The following is an 18,680-nucleotide window of genomic DNA, read 5'->3' on the forward strand; positions in this document are numbered from 1 at the left end:
ATAAACATTTCCACTGAAGCCTAAGAAAATAAGCTATAAAAAATGAGTTTATACAAATAATTGAATATACTCATATTTGCATAAAATTTTGCGCAAATATTCCTAACAAGTATACTATAATGAAATATATAGGCTTAGTCCTTTTACTTCGTATATCATATATAGAATGCATTCTAAGTTCTTTTTTAGGCTTTACACACAAATCAACCATATATATCTATTTTCTATGGAAATAATTTTTGCATACAATCAAAAAAATTATAATGTTTTTTATATGAATATGTATAGATCCTAAATTCGGCTTTTTTAATCCTAAATTTTCAAATTTTATCTTCCGAACATATAATCATATCAAATCTCGATTCCATTTTTTTATGCATATAACGACACTTATCATTTATTTTATTATTCTCTGTATCTAGCTGTGTCAATAAAAGCCATTTTTCTATATTTATTCTAAAAGCGGAATATATATTCAACTGCATATCAATGCTGTTTAGTTGCGATAATATATGATGATTGTAGTACTTTGTGATCATAATATGACATGATATTATAAAACTAATAATCATTCAACGTATATTTATTGTGAATTATGAACTTCAATACAAAAAACTAGAACATACAAAGATTATAATTTATATGTAAAAATTATATAAATAAATGTAAACATTTGACTAGTTTACCATTAAGATAATTTCGTCATATATTTAAAATTTTAGCCCTTTAATTTAATAATATTATTTTTAGAATATTTGTGAGCATTTTTCTATTTAAAGACTTCCACTATTATATCTAATTTATTGCGATCAGACAAATAGATGAATATAAATTTCTTTTGATATACTCGATAGATATTTTCTGGAATTATTTCCTGCAAGCCGATGAGCTCATTATATTTTAACTTCTTTATTTTTTCGTGCTAAAGGCTCTCTTAAATACCTGAATCTCTGTGTGTAGTTCACAAAACTTAAATTTTATTTATTCATGAACTTAATTTCTATAAATTACTTTGTATTTGTGTATTAATTTAATTTTTATCATTTAAATATATTCAGACGAAGTCAGTCCATTGTGAACTTTGCAAAATTCCTCGATACATCTTTTGAAACCTTCCCCTGATCTATCTTCATCAACTGCTCCTTTCTCTCAAAAGAGATGAGTTCAGATGCCAGAAATGATAATGACATTTTTACAGTAATACACTTACAAATTCAGTAAAATTATAAGGTAGTGTGAGTTATAATTTATTATTATTTCAATGTGATTTTCTTTTTCTAATTTATAAAATAACAGTTTTTGAAATAAAACTGTGTCTTATTAAGACAACAATATTCGCCTTTTCATTTTTTTGTTTTATGCTATTTTAATGCAGGTTTTGTTTTATTACGTCGGATATATTATAGGTAAAGACATTTATCTATATTATATTCTTTCCAAAAATATAAAAGGACACGAATAAGTCTTATATAGGTTTTTTTCATATTTTTAAATTTGAAATTATAAAATAAATTAGGTCATGAATTAGAACGTTTGATGGCATAAAAAAACATCGTATTTACGCTTCAATTTCGACCGGATTTATATATAAATAATTTACTTCTAAATTTAAACAAAAAAATACAGTAACGTATAAATAGAATGAATATAAGATACATAATGCGTATATTATATATCAGAAATTCAAATATTTTGCATTTTTGTTCGAAAAAAATTGGAAGTTCAACTCATATGGATTTGTAATCCGCTGCTATTATAAATGATATATTATATTTTTTAACTTGAAAAATAATATTCGCTCTATCGTGATTATGTCTGTAGTATGTTTTTTTTAATAAAATATTACTTTCGCTTGTACAGTCTGTTTCTGTTTAATAGATAATGAGATATAATATTAGACAGTGTGTGATTAAGATTCAGCTAGAATGAACTTGCAATAATTTAATATAGATATTATAATTGCATATATTCTTATGATTATATAATATATCTATATTTATATTTTTATCGTTAAAATAAATATAAAATCAAATGTTCATGTAGGTGAATTTTAGATATAAGAAATCTAGTCTTCACATAAAAAAATTCATATAATACACTTTATAAAATCCTTTTGATAATAGATGTGTAAGTATGTTTAATTTTGATTTTCTATTATTCTTAAATCGTTTAACATATATTTGATATACTTTTATGTGATGAATATCATAAGATTATATCCATCCATATGCCAATTAATATTCTTATCCACCATGAAGATTTAATTTTAATTTTTTGCGCTTCTATGGGCAAGAATATAACGTGAACGAAGCTATGTAGACACTAAAAACGTAACAAATTTTTTTGCATAATATTTATATAATATGCGATTAAAATGACCACTTTATTATTTGAAAGCTCCAGATCTATTTTTTATCTAAATAAGAAAATTCTTTTATAACAGTGATCTATCTAAAGCTATATATGTTTTTAGGCAGCAACGCTTTTTTGTTCTAATAGATATACTAAACTTATAATACAGATATTTTCTGGTCAATATATAATTGGTCAACAAAAAGGCTTAAATTATATAAAATTTGAACTTAATTTATAATTCAGGCTGAATATTTATGATTTTACAGCATGCAATATACAAATTTGATCTAAAAACTTGCACGATTTTTCTGAACATATCTTTTATTAGCCGAACTTATCTTTAATATTACTTTTAAGACTTTAACTGCTATACTTCTCATATTATTTCATGTAGTGCATGTTGCCTATTATCTTCTTAACGTATTATTGATGTTAGTAAAAAATTTTAGTTTTCAAGCGTCTAATTTCTAACAATATTATTTTTGTATTGAACTCATAACTTTGTGCTCTCTATGATTTAAAAACAAATTTAAAAAAATGGCATTCGTTTTTTATACTTTTTTTGCAGTAATTGTTCATATAAATCAAAATGCTTTATGAAATAGTTTCCTTATAATGGAGATGCAAGCGTATTTAAAATAATCACAATATTATGGAAAAATTCTTGATGATATTTTTATTATAAATGAATTAAAATAATGTCGATTTATCTTTTTTTATTTGATTTAGGCCTAAAAATCACGTTGATTATATGATAAATACATTTTAAATGGTAATGAGCTCTATAACACATAAAATATATATTTTTTGGTCTTTTGATATCTTAATACCTGAGTAATTCCATCAAGTAATTTTTATAAACAAAATTTTGCAATATGTTTATGGGCTTCATGAATATCGAGGAAAGATCAATATATATTTAATTACGTTTTACATATTCAATTCTTAGTGTTAAATATACTTTATCGTATATGAATAGACAACACTACCTTTCATCTAAGTAGATTTATTATTTTCGAAAATATATACATTACTTTACACATTAAAACTGTCAAGAGGCTGTATCTACATCAAGCGGGCATAATTGACATATAAGATTGTATTTCTATTTATTTATACTTTTGAATAAAGTTTTGTTTTTTTATTAATGTGAAATTTCCGATCGTCACATTATTGTGTAATGTGGTATCTTGAATAGCCTATTACACTTTCTAAGTCATATTTTATAACCCAGATTAGTATATGCATAAATAAAGTAAACAATATGGCACATAAGATTAAATCCTTTAATTTATTTGTTTTATATTTTATATGTCAATAAAGGCTTTTTAAAGTAGACTAAACATAATCATTTGGAAAAAAATATACTCATACATGTTATTTTGCTATATTTATGATTTTATTCAATACCTTACCTTACCTTTCTTATTATTATTTTTTATGCACGTATATAGAAAAAGCAACACTAAATCTTCGCATCTATTTATTTGATATAAATTTTGATTAGCTAACTAATTCTTTACTTTAAATTTGCCACGCGTTTATGTCAATTTGTCTATTCTAATGGGTCACTTGGTATTTAGTTATCTTTTTTGAGGATTCATATCATATGTTATATAATTTAATATGAATTTAAAAGTTCTTCACGACAAAATTTATGATAAAAATGGATTTTATCATGGTTTAAACATTGATAACATATCATTTCTATTCAGTCTTAAAGCTATATGCAAAAAAATAGTCGTCATGATGATACGTCACATAGACATATTGGATCCACAGAAAATCAGACCTGTCGATATAATTTAATTAATTTAAATCAAATTAAATTAAATTAAATTTATGCGAGCTTAGAATAAAAAAACATATGTTTATGGTATTTAAATTGATATGATAACAAATTTAATATAAATTATATTTTAATAAGTTCAAGTGGACATAAATAGAGCCTAACTTGTACTATAATCTTTATTTACGATCTTTTGATTTTAATAGTTTTGTTTTTCAATCGTCTTGTAGATTAAAAGGTTTACCTAAACTTGTTTTGTGTGACTGAATATTCTGTTATGCATTTAAAAATCTAGATATATGGATATAATTTATCCGTGTTTTTATAATGTTGGAGTCTTTATATGATTATATTTCTTTGTATTCTCACTCGTCTGTATATTAAGAATCCTTTTCTGATACTTTTCAAATTTGATTTTTATATGTAGTTTTAGTCCTTGATAATAAGAACCGATGCTAATCCTCAGACAAACTTTTTACTGGCTCTACAAATGTTGCGAATTAAGAATTATCGCTAAACTCTATTTCTTGATATTGGGTAATTTTGCTTTAATCATAGTCTAATCGCTTAAAAAATCCAGCCAGGTTTATATATTGTTCTTTTAATGTTACGGTAACGTCTGCTTATTCGTTGCTTAATCTAACTTATATTTGCTGTGGATTTTGAATGTGAAACGAATCTATGCATTAAAATCATTTAAGGAAGGCTTATAAAATAGAAAGTCTTAAATTGAAGCGATTTCGGGTACTGATATCTAATTTATAAAACCATTTTTTTGCTGATATATTAGTTTAATTTTCACAATTGATATTCGTACAACCATATTATAGGCATTCCTGCTATTCCACGAAACGTTCGGAACCAATAATCGATTTGCTTCCATTTGAAACCATACAACTTACGTCCATCCAATAAAATACCATTTTTATGGCAATAATTTACAGAATTTTATTTCTGCATTTAAAGATATATAATTTAACAATTTAATTGGCTTTTTATTAATCTAAGATTTTCAGTATATTTGTTTTACTGTCATAGCCACAAAAAAATTCATATTATTTGATACTAAAACATGTTCAATATTTTATATAATATACTAGAATTTCTGGGCATGGGTGCTTAAATAAGAAAATAAATAACATTATATTTACGTAGCTTTATTCTTCTTCTGTAACATCTAAATGTGCGGTTTTAGTGTGTATTCTTCCATATTTTATATGCACGATGCATAAATAAATTGATATAAACGTAAAATATTTCGGGTCTTTATTTTAAACTTATAATAAAAACAGGTTCATATGGACAGCACATATTATTAAGAATATATTATGCGTAGTTGTAGAAAATTTTGGCCAAAAAAATACTTGATGCTAGATTACTCTTGTAAACTCCATAATGTAACAAATGTTGACTAAATTTCAAAATTGATGTTTTATTTATAACAACTTTTTATAAACATACTCTCTGACAATAATTATCATTTAACACTCTAAATATTGTTTTTATTAAAAAATTGCATACATGTGAATGCACATTTGAAGGCCTTATTCTTATGCGGCATTTTTAGATTAATTATAACTATTTTTTTGAATGCTATAATACATAGACAGGTGCAATTTTATGCTTTAAATATAGTCTAACACGGATGTTATAAATTTATGAAACTATTGAAAGGAATTTAGTATATTATTCATGTATATGCATAGATAAAAAGTAAATCAGTTGTGAAATAATCGCTGTATTAAATTTACTAAAAAAAACATAATTTTTTATTATTTAAATATTATACAGAAATATTTTCTGTACATTTTAAAAATATAAAGAATAAATTAGCTTTAATTAAAAAAAAAACAAAAAATGAATTATTTAACAATACATACAAATTTATGAGAATAGACAACATCGCGATTTAAAAAAATATATATGAAAAATAGCAGAATTTTACAATTATCTAATATAGCTTTTTTAAGTATAACTATGCTCAGTATGTAAGTCCTTCCCGTGAGTAATGAAATGAGTGGGAAACGGAGATTACGCAAAGAAATTTATAATTAAAAGTAAGTAATTATTATTTTTGGCCGCAATACTAGGTTATGATATGATTCTTTGTAAACATTTGTAAATGATAACCAAATGATACTTTTTTTCTGGTTGTATTTCACAGTGAAATAAGATTGAATATTAAGTTTCAAAGATTTAAAATACATATGCTATGCGTATAAAATCTTACTTATGATACATATAATGTACTCGAAACAAAACGTTTTCACATCATTTTCATAATAAAAGAGAGATTGAAATCATTTATAAAATTTTTCTCAGATTTTATGCAAAACAAATACGTAGATGTCAATTTTTCCATAAAAAAAGCTTAGCATATATATATTTTCAATCAAAACTTCATATCCGTAGGATGAATATTATAAATTTTGTTTTAAATTCGAATTTCATGTTTTTGTGACATATTATTAATATTAGTAAAAGAAAATATTGGTAATAGTCACTTGTGTTAAAACATATATTCAGTAGAAAATTCTTTTAAGATCAGAATAATTTTTATTTTTTTGCACTAATAAAGTTAAAAATTGCGAAAAAAATTATATCTTTGTAATATTTCATTCTCTATTATGTTTTGTTTTGTGATTTCTTTTTGAAAATTATAATGAAAAATTATTTTAAATTGTTTTATATATTAATTTGATTTTATGTAATCTTTAACGTCTCTTCATATTATATTTTCACATTAAAAACACAACTTTCCCGGTATATTAAAACTGACATTTATTAGAATTATACAAATACTTGCGATTTAACATAAGTTTTGTCTTTTCACTATAGTATTTAATCATATTCAAAAAATCAAAAATTCCACATGTACAATAACAATAAAAAATAAATATGCAAATGTATAAGTGTTATTATAAGAAATATATGGGAATGGTATAAATTTTAGTACAAGCCATTTTGTATTCAAAATTTTTTTGATGAATCATACAATAACATGTTGATTTAAATTTAATATGCTATATCACGCTTTCAAAATTCAAATCTAAATCCAATGAACATTAAGAAGAAATAAAAAATCATAAATGTGGTTGCTTTTATATAGAAGAGTATTATTGGCATCAAAATATTATTATGTAAGATGATTTTTTAGAATCATTTACAATCATGTTTACCTTGTTTTATGATGCAACCAGCTTTTCAAGTTTTTTAAAAAAATTGCATAATAAAAAGATTTTTTGTGTTTCTCAATTTAAAGGCAAAGGTTAGAGAATTTACATATCATACGAAGTATTTTTCCTAAGCCTTTTTACTATTATGTGATACTGGATTATTTTTTATCATATATACTAGCAACCTTATTTAATACTATAATCTTTTATCTATTTTTTCTGTTACTTTTTAAATTCCCGAAATCGAAAATATATTCCAGATATATAATATAAGACATTATAAGCACTATAAATTTAACGTAAAATAGAGATTCGAAACACGTTAGGTATTTTTATAAATAGATTATTTGCTTTTAATATAATTTTCTGATCTTTTATATAATCTGAGTACTTTACCAAGATTTTGAAGTTAAAGTAAAAAATTTTACATTTAAGTTTGTTTAAAGTATAATTTTAAAATAATTTAATTATTACATAAATATTTATATAAAATTTATTAAAGACTTCAAACTCTTTGTATGATCCTTTGTAATTTTGACAAATTATGAAGATTATAAAATGAATTAGATAAAAAAATATTTCAATAATTCATTCTATATATTAATCTGTACGATTGTGATTATATTGGATTTTTTGTAATTTAAAACCTAGAACTTAACTTTTGGACTAAAAATTTAACTTAAAAGATAAAAAAATATCGGAATGTAAACCTGTTTACATTATATGCTTTTAATCTAAATCAACAAAAAATAAAATTTTTCTATAGATACAAAAAAAAATCCTACTAATTATTTTTTAAAGAACTTTTATATCATAAATTATCTATCTGTGACTGAAATTTTTGTTAGTTTTCTATAAATGATTTTTGTGGAGCTAACATTAGATAAGCTTTTAAAATCTATAATCATTGTAAAAAATACTATATTATTCTATATAGGAAACTAAAATCAAGGTTATATAATTTATTAACTTTTATATTTTTATTTTTGAAAATTTTGTCAATATCTTTGCAGTTTATGTTATATTTATAAATTAGAAATCCATGAATTTCGTTATTGATAATATTTTTGTCCTAATATTAGCAAAAGTACACTTTGAAATATTTAGTATATAAAAAATAAAGATTCTGTACAGCTCATTAAGCTGGAAATATGATTTAATGAAAAGTCTTGGTTTTAAACCGATATAGGTTTTAAATGTATTTTGTAATAAATTTTGCCTTTGAAAAGGTTTATTTGTATTATCAAATAGTCGTAGATAATAATAAATGTTATCAAAAATATGTAAATTTAAAAAGGAGTACATTTTATTGATAACTGGAGGTAATGTTTCACGACCAAAAGCTTTAAAATTTTATTAATTATCTTTCTATAATTGTATTCCTTTTTGAACTACATGATATCGAGAAAAAAAACTAAAATTTACATGAAATAGGCACGCGCACAACTACTCCGCATATGAGTACAGATTAAGTTATAAAACTTAAATACAAAGTAAATTTAGATGATATCATGTATAAAACATGCAATTTACAACATGTAAATATGTTTCCCATTGATTTTGCATTTTTTGTGCATATTTGATAATTAATAAGCCTCTAAAAATAGATAAATTTATATTTGCTGATTTTTACTTTTTTTGTGTTTCATCTGATAAAATAATAGCAAAAATATTTTTTGTTGATAATCATCACGAAAGTTATAACAAATTAGACTTCTTACATGCATAAATTGGGGGTAAATGATTTATATTTTCTTACACATATAAAGCTTCAAGGAATAAAATGCAACGGCATTCTAGGATCAAAAAACATCTGTTATATGCTGCCTATGAGTAACGAACTAAAAAAAAACTTCGAGCATGAGACCTATATTATTAGAAAGATTTTCAAGTAGGCTTTACATATTATTGAGCAGCATAAATATTTTGAGCAGATTCTTAGACGTAGAGACTGTGTTATGAGATATAAAATTAATTTTTGAACATTTCCTCTGTATGTGAACTATTAAAAATCGTAGTAGAAAAGGTCAATTTTTACAGAAATCAGCTTTCTTGATGTAACAATTTATTGATCTTTTTATTTAATATTGAATCCATTATACCATACATGTGAATTAATAAATTAGAGATTTAAAAAACTGCCAATCAAATATGAATTAATAGAAAGAATGGTTATTTGACATGTAATATATGCACTGCTCGCGTGTGTGCATAAACAACGATGGACTCTATGTATTTCTGCATCAACATTAAATGATATTGGAACATAAAAAATAATAAATAAACCTGCGTTTAAATATATATAGGGCGAATTGATCGCTGAAGACCGATCATAAATAATAAAACTCATGCAATTAAGAGAATAATGATCATATTTCATATTATAAAAATTTCTGTAGACTTACATTAGTAAACTTATCAAAAAAAAAATTACACTTTATTCTACAACTCTTGTGTATATATTCATACAAACCAAAATAATTTTTCGGATAACTCGTCATTCTAAGTATTTTTTCAACATTTTTATAAAATTATTCGATAAATCAGTCACATACTCATACAAAGACACAAAATGTACTGTAAAAATAAACCTCTAATCGTAAACAATATTTAACACACAATTTGTTGTATTTCTATATTACTCGCTTCTCATGTAAGCATACAATCACTTTCATCATAATTCTGTAGCCAGAAAATTTTATTTCGATATTAAAACATTACTATTCTATGTGTAATCAAAGGATATAAAGCATAAATTATCTACTAATATGGTCATTTATTTTGATATCAAATCTAAAATTTATATATTCGATCAGTTTAGTATATTGCAATTTTCAACCTAGTGAGTTAATTTTTATTTTTTTAAATTTGATTGATGACTTTAATCTTTCTTTTGCTTTTTTAATGTATTTTATACATATGGATAGGGAAAAATTATTCTCCTTTATATGAAAGATTAAGTATAATATTTTTTAACCGATAAAATACGGATATAGACGAAATATATAACAAAAAATTTAAATAACCATTTAGTTAGTGTTATTAAACAATTAAATCTTATAATGCATGTCCTGAAGCTTCGTGGATTTACATCTTTAAGCCATATACTTTTAGACATTTTCGGCAAATTGATCTATGATTTTATATCTTTTCCTATTAATGGTATTTTAAATATGAAATATCCATATAAACGTAAAAATTTCTTAGATCACGTGCTTTTAAGCATGAAAAACAGTCGTATTTTTTAGACGTCATAAACACTGTATGTCACAGGTTACATGCTTTTTACTGTGAGACAGTTTACAGCTGTATGCACACATTCTTGCTGATGGGTTAGATTGAATAGCCGTTTTATGATTTTAATGTACTCTTACTGAAGAGTATTTAAATCTTAAATCATAACTTTATGGTCTAATTTACACACTATAACCCACCAAGCTAGAAATTATATCATTTTTTATAAATTCTGGTATATCGAGCGATACCCGGAAGAAAATTTCTACCCGAACACAAAGATATTGCTTTAATTAAAATTAGAGTCACAAGCAATGATGATAATAGGGTAAAAAATATACAAATTGATAAATAATAATAAATAATGCATTTTAATTTAAGTTTATAGAATAGCTTTATAAGTAAATATATATTTTTAGATCAGTATAAGTAAATATATATTTTTAGATCAGTATAAATTAATATATATTTTTTTATAAGCTAAATTTATAGTCGTAATTTTGGTTTTTTTTTCTCAGACACAGCTTGCTTGATACTCTATGCGCCTAGCCTATTTAATCTTTAGGCTATCTTCTCGTCTCCAAAGTCTTCTTGAATACCGCTCCTCTTTTTAGACCTATTAATTATAGGGTTTTTCACAATTCCAAGGTTTGTATATATGCCTCGAACTGATTCGTGCCATCTAGTTCCTTCTAGTATCTTTTATGATATCGTGTCACCATACCGTCCCATGTTATAACATATCGTGTATTATTTGTCTCGAACTTGTATATTGTTGACTGCTCAGATGCTAGCCGGTCATATTTTCTAAATTTTTCGTTTTATATTATGTTTATAATGTCAATACTTGTCACATCAATTTTGAACAGAGTTATGCAGTTCTTCTTTTCGTTATTTATATAAATTCCAGGTTTGTCATTCGATAAAGTGATGTCTGTTTTAATTATTAAAAATAAATAAATGTTAGACATATTTATATTGATAATTTATAAACGTGATTTTAGCTAAATAATAGATCAAATTATTCAACTTTAAATAATATTTGCAGCAAAGCTTGTAGAAGAAGATTTGAAACCTAAAAAAATTGTTTTATTAATGTTTCAAGATTCTAATTTATATTTACACGTAAAATTTATATACCTGAAGAAAAAAGATGTCACGATTTATATCGAGGAATATATAGAAACCTTTAGATTAAGAAAAAATCTTGAATTAAATGGTCTCAAAAGGTAGATAGTATTGAAGAAGACTTCGGAAAGGTGGAGATAATTGAAAGTAAAAAGACGCTGTGCAAGCCGGGAATCAAGCAAGTTGTGGCCTGAAAAAAACGCTAATTAAAACATTTATTTAGATTTTAAAGAAAAAATGCTTTTAAGGACCATGAATTTGCAATTTCATCATCTTGTAATATTTAAAATAGAAATACATGTGTTAATTGACAATATCTTTAAAAACGCATAAAATTATAAATTGTGGTATGCGGTTTATAAAAATTTTCGTTTTGTGTAGAGATGAATTACTAAAAATTTTCAAATATATATTTACTTATAACAAGGGAAAAATTTTGATGTAAAAAAATATTTTCGATTCTAAAAACGACAATTCCATGTCACAAAAATTCTAGCTATGTATTAGTTACGCATAAAAAATATGCATATGCAATTTCTATTTTTTACAAAAATTTTTGTGCTAGAAAGTGTAATCAAAGGCATGAAATATAAGAATATTATCTTATATATCTATAATAAATAAATCTAGATATAGCTATAAGAAAATAGCATTCAAAAAAATATAGATAAGCAACTATTAAAAATATCCAGATACACTTTGTCTTACAAAAAACAGTTCATTGCAGCTTATGTGTTTATTTCAACAAAATAAAAATTGATCATATAAATAATTAGCATAAAATACATCATTAAATTACTTTTATGCGTGTTTAAATATTTTTGAACAAAAAAATTTGATTTTGATAGTTATAAGTTTCATAGATAAATAGTGGATAGTTCATTTTTCAATTCCTAAAGCTTTATGTTTTTTTCTATATCCTTCGAATCCGATTTATTTTAAGACAATTAGATAATATAAGCCAAATAAAGTACAAATGCATATCTTTATCTCATAAAAGAGGTTATTTATAGATTAAATCAAATAATTCATAAAAAAAATGCTCATGAATAAAAGAATCGCAAATTTTAACTTAATAAACAGGGTTTATTATATACTTTAGAATCATTCAATACTTTTTATGCATCATAACAGCAAAAAAATGAAATCTTAAAAAACTATTCATTAAAATCTATGATCATATATATCATATCAGTCTATAAATTTCTTTTCTTGGACTAAAACAAATCATTCTTTGTTACAATTATTATATTTTATATCATCTATCTAATCTTAATAAATAATACCTAGCGAATCTCGAATTACTATGTATATTATTTTTTAATATTATGTAATATATTCGATAAATAATGCGAATTTATTTAAAAATGAACCTTTATAGAAATAAAATCGATATAACTTTGAAAAATTTATTTTTAAGCTTAAATTTTCAGAAAATGTGCTGATAAGATATTCATACCCTTTAAACATAAAATTTGCTTTGCCATAAAAAAACCAATTTTTGCTGTTAGCTTTTAAACTAATATCAATTTAAAATTTTTTTATAAAATATCTAGAACATAACTTTCATTATTCATATTAAATAATAAATTATAGTAATTAAATGTAACAAAATCATATTATTTTAATATTTAAAAGATATTATATTAGACTATTTTAGTATTATTTATAGTATAGTGGCTATGTACGTCTTTTTTATAATCTTTTATATGTTCTTAACTCTATTTCACCGATCTGGTGCACGAATACATTTACGCGGACTTACGATGTGTATAGATTAATATTAATAGTTTTTATATCAAAACTATACCCATAAAATTTAATATACTATGTTTAAAATATATTTAAACTTTTATATTATCATTAAAAAACACGTAAAACCTACAGTTATCGATAAACTCATAGAAAATATTATATATATTTTTTTGTTCTAAGATCCATTCTTATTATTTTTATGTGGGTTGATTCAGATTCTACATTATTAGAATATAGAAAGTGTAACAAATACAAATTTCTAATTTTTAATATTAGTGATGGTACATCTGCATAATTACAATAAAAATTTCTTTAATTATTTAAATATATTGATAAGTGATAGGAGGGTATGTTTTTTATGTGATTCATTAGCTTAATATGTTTGATAATATAAAAATATAGATAAATGTGAACACAATTAGTTGATTTGAAATATAATATATTGATTATTGCAATGAATTTTTTATTAAAACGGATCTTGATATTTTTTAATGTTTGTTAATATTTTATCCATAAAATAAATTTCAAATTATTTGATTAAAAATTCCGGACGAAGTAGAAGCATACATGCAAGCTCTCACACTCTGCAAGACACTCGAACTCATCTATTTGAAAGAAGAAGGGCAGTTGATGAAGATAGATTAGAGGAAGGTGTCAAAAGAGGCATGAAGGAGTTTTGCAATATTCCCAACACGCTGAACACGTCTAATTAGATAAAATCGATAAAAAGAAAATTAACCCAAAATAAATAAAATTGTACCCATGGTATCTCTTTACATATTATTGAAAATAAGAAACCTTCAAAACGACACTTATTTCTAAAATCTAAGCATGATAATTAGAAATATGGTAAACCTTTTATTTGTAATATACTTAAAGCATATTTTTTTGATCTTAAATGTAATATAATATATCTCTAGTTTTTCAAAGTTCATCAAACTCAATATTTCATAATAATGCGGAAATTGAAAATAAAAAAATTTTAAAGCCATTTAATAATCTAAATTAAATATATTAAAAAAATATATTCAGCTGGGAATCGAATTTTCCATACATATATAAAAAAAATATTCTTTTCATGATATAAGTTAGTGCAGGGAGAGTTATAGAATATAATTTTGTGAATTATTACATGCTGACAATTTTCTTTAAGTAATTTTCAATTCTGAAGTAGTTCTGCAATTAATATAGCTATTTTTATCATCCTGATCTGTATGCCTTCTTGAAAATTATTTTAATAATTTAATCCTTCAATTATATACTTGGATTCAATTAATATATTTATGAAATATGAATCTTTTTTCTTCTAATTATGAAATCGTTTGAATAATGAAAATAAAAAATCTCAAATATTCCAGCCAAATATAGCATAAATAAATAATTTTTTGCTGATTTATTTTATGAACATATGTATTCGAAAATTCTATTACAAAAAAATCATAGCGCTTGGGGGCAACTAATTAGAATATTTTGTTCACTCAACAACCATCATTGATCGCTCTTAAAATTACCACAAATATTTAAGATTTTGTTTACAGTTTAAATCTGTGAAAGATTATTACAAAATGTAGTTAAAATAAACCTTTAAACTCTTTTTGGTACGAATGATTATAACAAAAACATAAATTGGTTTTTTTAGTGTGGATAAATTTCAAAATAAGAACATTACATAAAATAAATAATTGCATTAAGAAAAATTGTTTTGGTAGATGTAGAATTTTATAAAATTATACAATTTGTATTAAATTTGAATTATACTAACTTAGATGATTAAGGTCTATTACCAAACAAAAGTATAGAACATGTAAAAAAAACAGTAACTTTATAAAAAAATATCATATAGCAAATATCTTATAATGTATGTTTATTCTGATCTATGTGTGTCTTTCGGTGCTTTTTTTATTAAAAAAACATTTGAAATATTTTCATGTCAGATTTTATTTGAATAAAAAATAAATTATCGGATTTGATACGAAAGCATACATAATATTATGAAAATATAAATAAAATAAATATTTGGGTATTATTTGGCGCAAAACAAAAGAAAATAAACTTGATTTGGATGTAACAAAGAGAATAAGAATAATATAGTGTTTTTTATTTTTATTTTTACATTTGCATATTTGTCGATATAAACACGCAAATTTATTTTTAAAATATAAAATAAAAGCGCAAAAAAATGTTATCCCGATATTTTGTGACTTTTTATACGTCTAAGCTGTGACATTTTTTAACAGTACTCGCGCAAAGCTAAGTAAATCGGAAATTTTTATAGTTCAAGGTTGATCAAATATGTGTGAAAATCGTGTATTTTTAGTACATAAATGTATGTATATAGAATCACAAAGTTTTCCGTATAATTTTAATCATAAAAATGCATCTAGATATTTTTACATAAAAAGTGTTAAAATGACATCTAAAACAATGCTAAAAAACCAATTCACTAAATTACAGGTGTGAATACATGTGGTTTAATATTTTAGCTACATATAACGATTATAAAGATATGTTTGATACGTGTAGAATATAAATGAGATAGACACAATACCGTAAAAATTAGATTTTTTATAATATTTTTGCTTCGTGTACGAGAAAAATATATAAAATGATAATTATTTTAATTTCGATATTATTATACTGACATAAACATTGTAAAATGTGTTAAGGTATTTTTTTATATTTATGTCATAATCTCAGTTGTTATTCAAACGCGAAAAATTTTCATATATGTAATCATAAATTAAATTCTAAAATCCCTGAATATATAGAACCAAATGTTTAGTTGCCTTGTAAATCATTTTTTCTGTTGTTTTTATATAATATACGTCTTTCTATAATATATAGCGCAAGAAAAATTAAATCTTATACTATTTTAGAAACATAAAGTCTACTATCTGTGCATTTTAAAGATAAGAAAATGAAATATAGATAAAAGGTATCATATTAATAAAGGAATAAGTATTCATTACATATAAATTTTAAGCATTATTTTTAATACAAATAAATTTTAATTGCAACGGTTTTTCTTAATCTTTATGAAATTCTTCTTTTTATATGGAAAGCAACAGTTAACATATTGTTGCCAATCTCTAATCGAATTTAGGAATAAAATACAATACATTAGAGTATTATTTATTAATATATCTAGCGTTAATATACGGCAAAATGTTTATTTTACATAAATACTTTGGGAAAAAACTATCCTGATGTCTAAAAAATACAATATCCTATAGCTAAAATATATACTTTGTCAATTTTAGAGGTATGATGCAGTCATTTTAACTTGGTTCTGTGTTATAAAGCATTTTATGCCACTATAATTATATTATTCGTTAATTTAGCGTCCTCACACAACTGTATTATTTTCTTATAAAATACGCTATTTCATGTATTTGATATAAACATTTTGAATTAGAATATAAATTGACTAAATACTTTTATCTGAGTATGAATTTTCATTGAACTTTGCTTTTTTTATGTCAGAATCATAATCTAAAGCACGAAAATCCCATCTTTAACGATTTAGCTTGTAGCAAGCTATTTGTGTCATAATATTGCGTACATACGATATGCCAAGTTGGTTTAATAAAAAAAATAATTTATTCCGAAATCATATTTTTCATAATCTATAATTATAAACCATTCAAAAGTTCTAAAAATCATTCCTATAAAAAAATTTATTTTTTCCAAATAAGTTCATTATATGACTATATTTCAAAATTTTCATAAATGGCAAACATTTCTTGAGCTTATTGTTTCATCTTGATAGAAAAAAATTGTGTCGATCATATCATATTATATTCATGCTAAAATCTGGGCTTGAAACAGTATTAAGAAATCCTTTATCATCGCAATAAATCTAGAAATTTATGTTCTTGACATAAATACCTTATTTTTTTTATAAACCTTTTCAAAATAATTTAAATTTGAATACAAAATAATAATACTGCGTTTAAATTCAATTTTTTGATAATACATGAATTTTATAAAACTTTTAATATGCGTAATTACTTTGATCTAAGTTCGTAATATAAATTAGTTGATTCTTTTTTATTATAGAGAAAAAAGACAAATTGAGTTAATGTTCATATACACGTTTACGTTATTATACTTGTTTTGTTTACGATACAAATTATTTTTTTCTTCCTAAGCAATATATATTTCTTTTTTTACAGAGCTTCTATCATACTTTCGTTATTTTTTCTTCAAAAAACCATAAGTGAAGTTTTTAATAAATAAACATTAAAAAATAATGTGTCATCATTTTAAATATAGTATAGAGGGCATTTTTACCTTTTTTGGTTGCATTTGCCAATTCAAGCTATATTGCTGGCATAAAGAAAGAATCAAATTATTGCACTATCGATTGTTATAATTTAAATACAAAAACAAAAATTTTATATCTTAAATTTTATAGGCGCAAAGATCGTTTAAAATATGCATATATTTCATAAATAAGAAGGAAAAAAAATTTACACTTCATGATGAACGAATTTTTACTCAACAAGAATTTTGATTTAAATTCTTTGCATCTTTAAATTATATATAGCCTTTTTAAACGGTACTTCATACAATTCACGGTCATTCTATGTGTGTGGAATATATCCTATTCTCTTTTATACACATAAATTTTTAATGGTGAGCTGTATCTATAGGTATTTATCACTGATTCAAAAAGATATCATACTGGATATTTATTTTTGCTTCGATATGTATAACAACCAGCTGCCATGTAAAAAAATTTATAATTTATACAAAATATTAATTAATAATTATGTAAAAGTAAAGTCATTTTTAATCTACATAATTACATAAAACTCAAAAATATAAATCGATTCTTCTATATAATTAAATGAATATTAAACAACAATAGGTAAAAAAAATACATCTTATGTTTAATCGTTAAATTGACTAATTACTAGCTTATAAACCAGCTGAAGAAATAAAACGTAACTGTAAATTGGAACTTATTGATGTTTTAATTTTATTGTTATCTGTAAACAGAAAACCAGTATTTGGATGTTTTAATTCAACACACCTGGCTAGATCAAACTATAATACGTCTGTCATGCTTCGAAATATCCACTAACGCAAAGTTTAGCTATGTATATTTAATCGTTCATATTTATCTATATATCTTTGCTTTCTAAATACAATTAAAATTATTAAAACTCTATAGCACCTTTGAACTTTAAATGTTTTAAAATAGAATCTGGGCATCAACACAGAACAACATCATAATT

This window comes from Rhyacophila brunnea, unplaced genomic scaffold (genome assembly GCF_057557595.1).
Source record: "Rhyacophila brunnea isolate RB1 unplaced genomic scaffold, BYU_Rbru_1.0 scaffold_32, whole genome shotgun sequence".
NCBI classification, from domain to species: domain Eukaryota; kingdom Metazoa; phylum Arthropoda; class Insecta; order Trichoptera; family Rhyacophilidae; genus Rhyacophila; species Rhyacophila brunnea.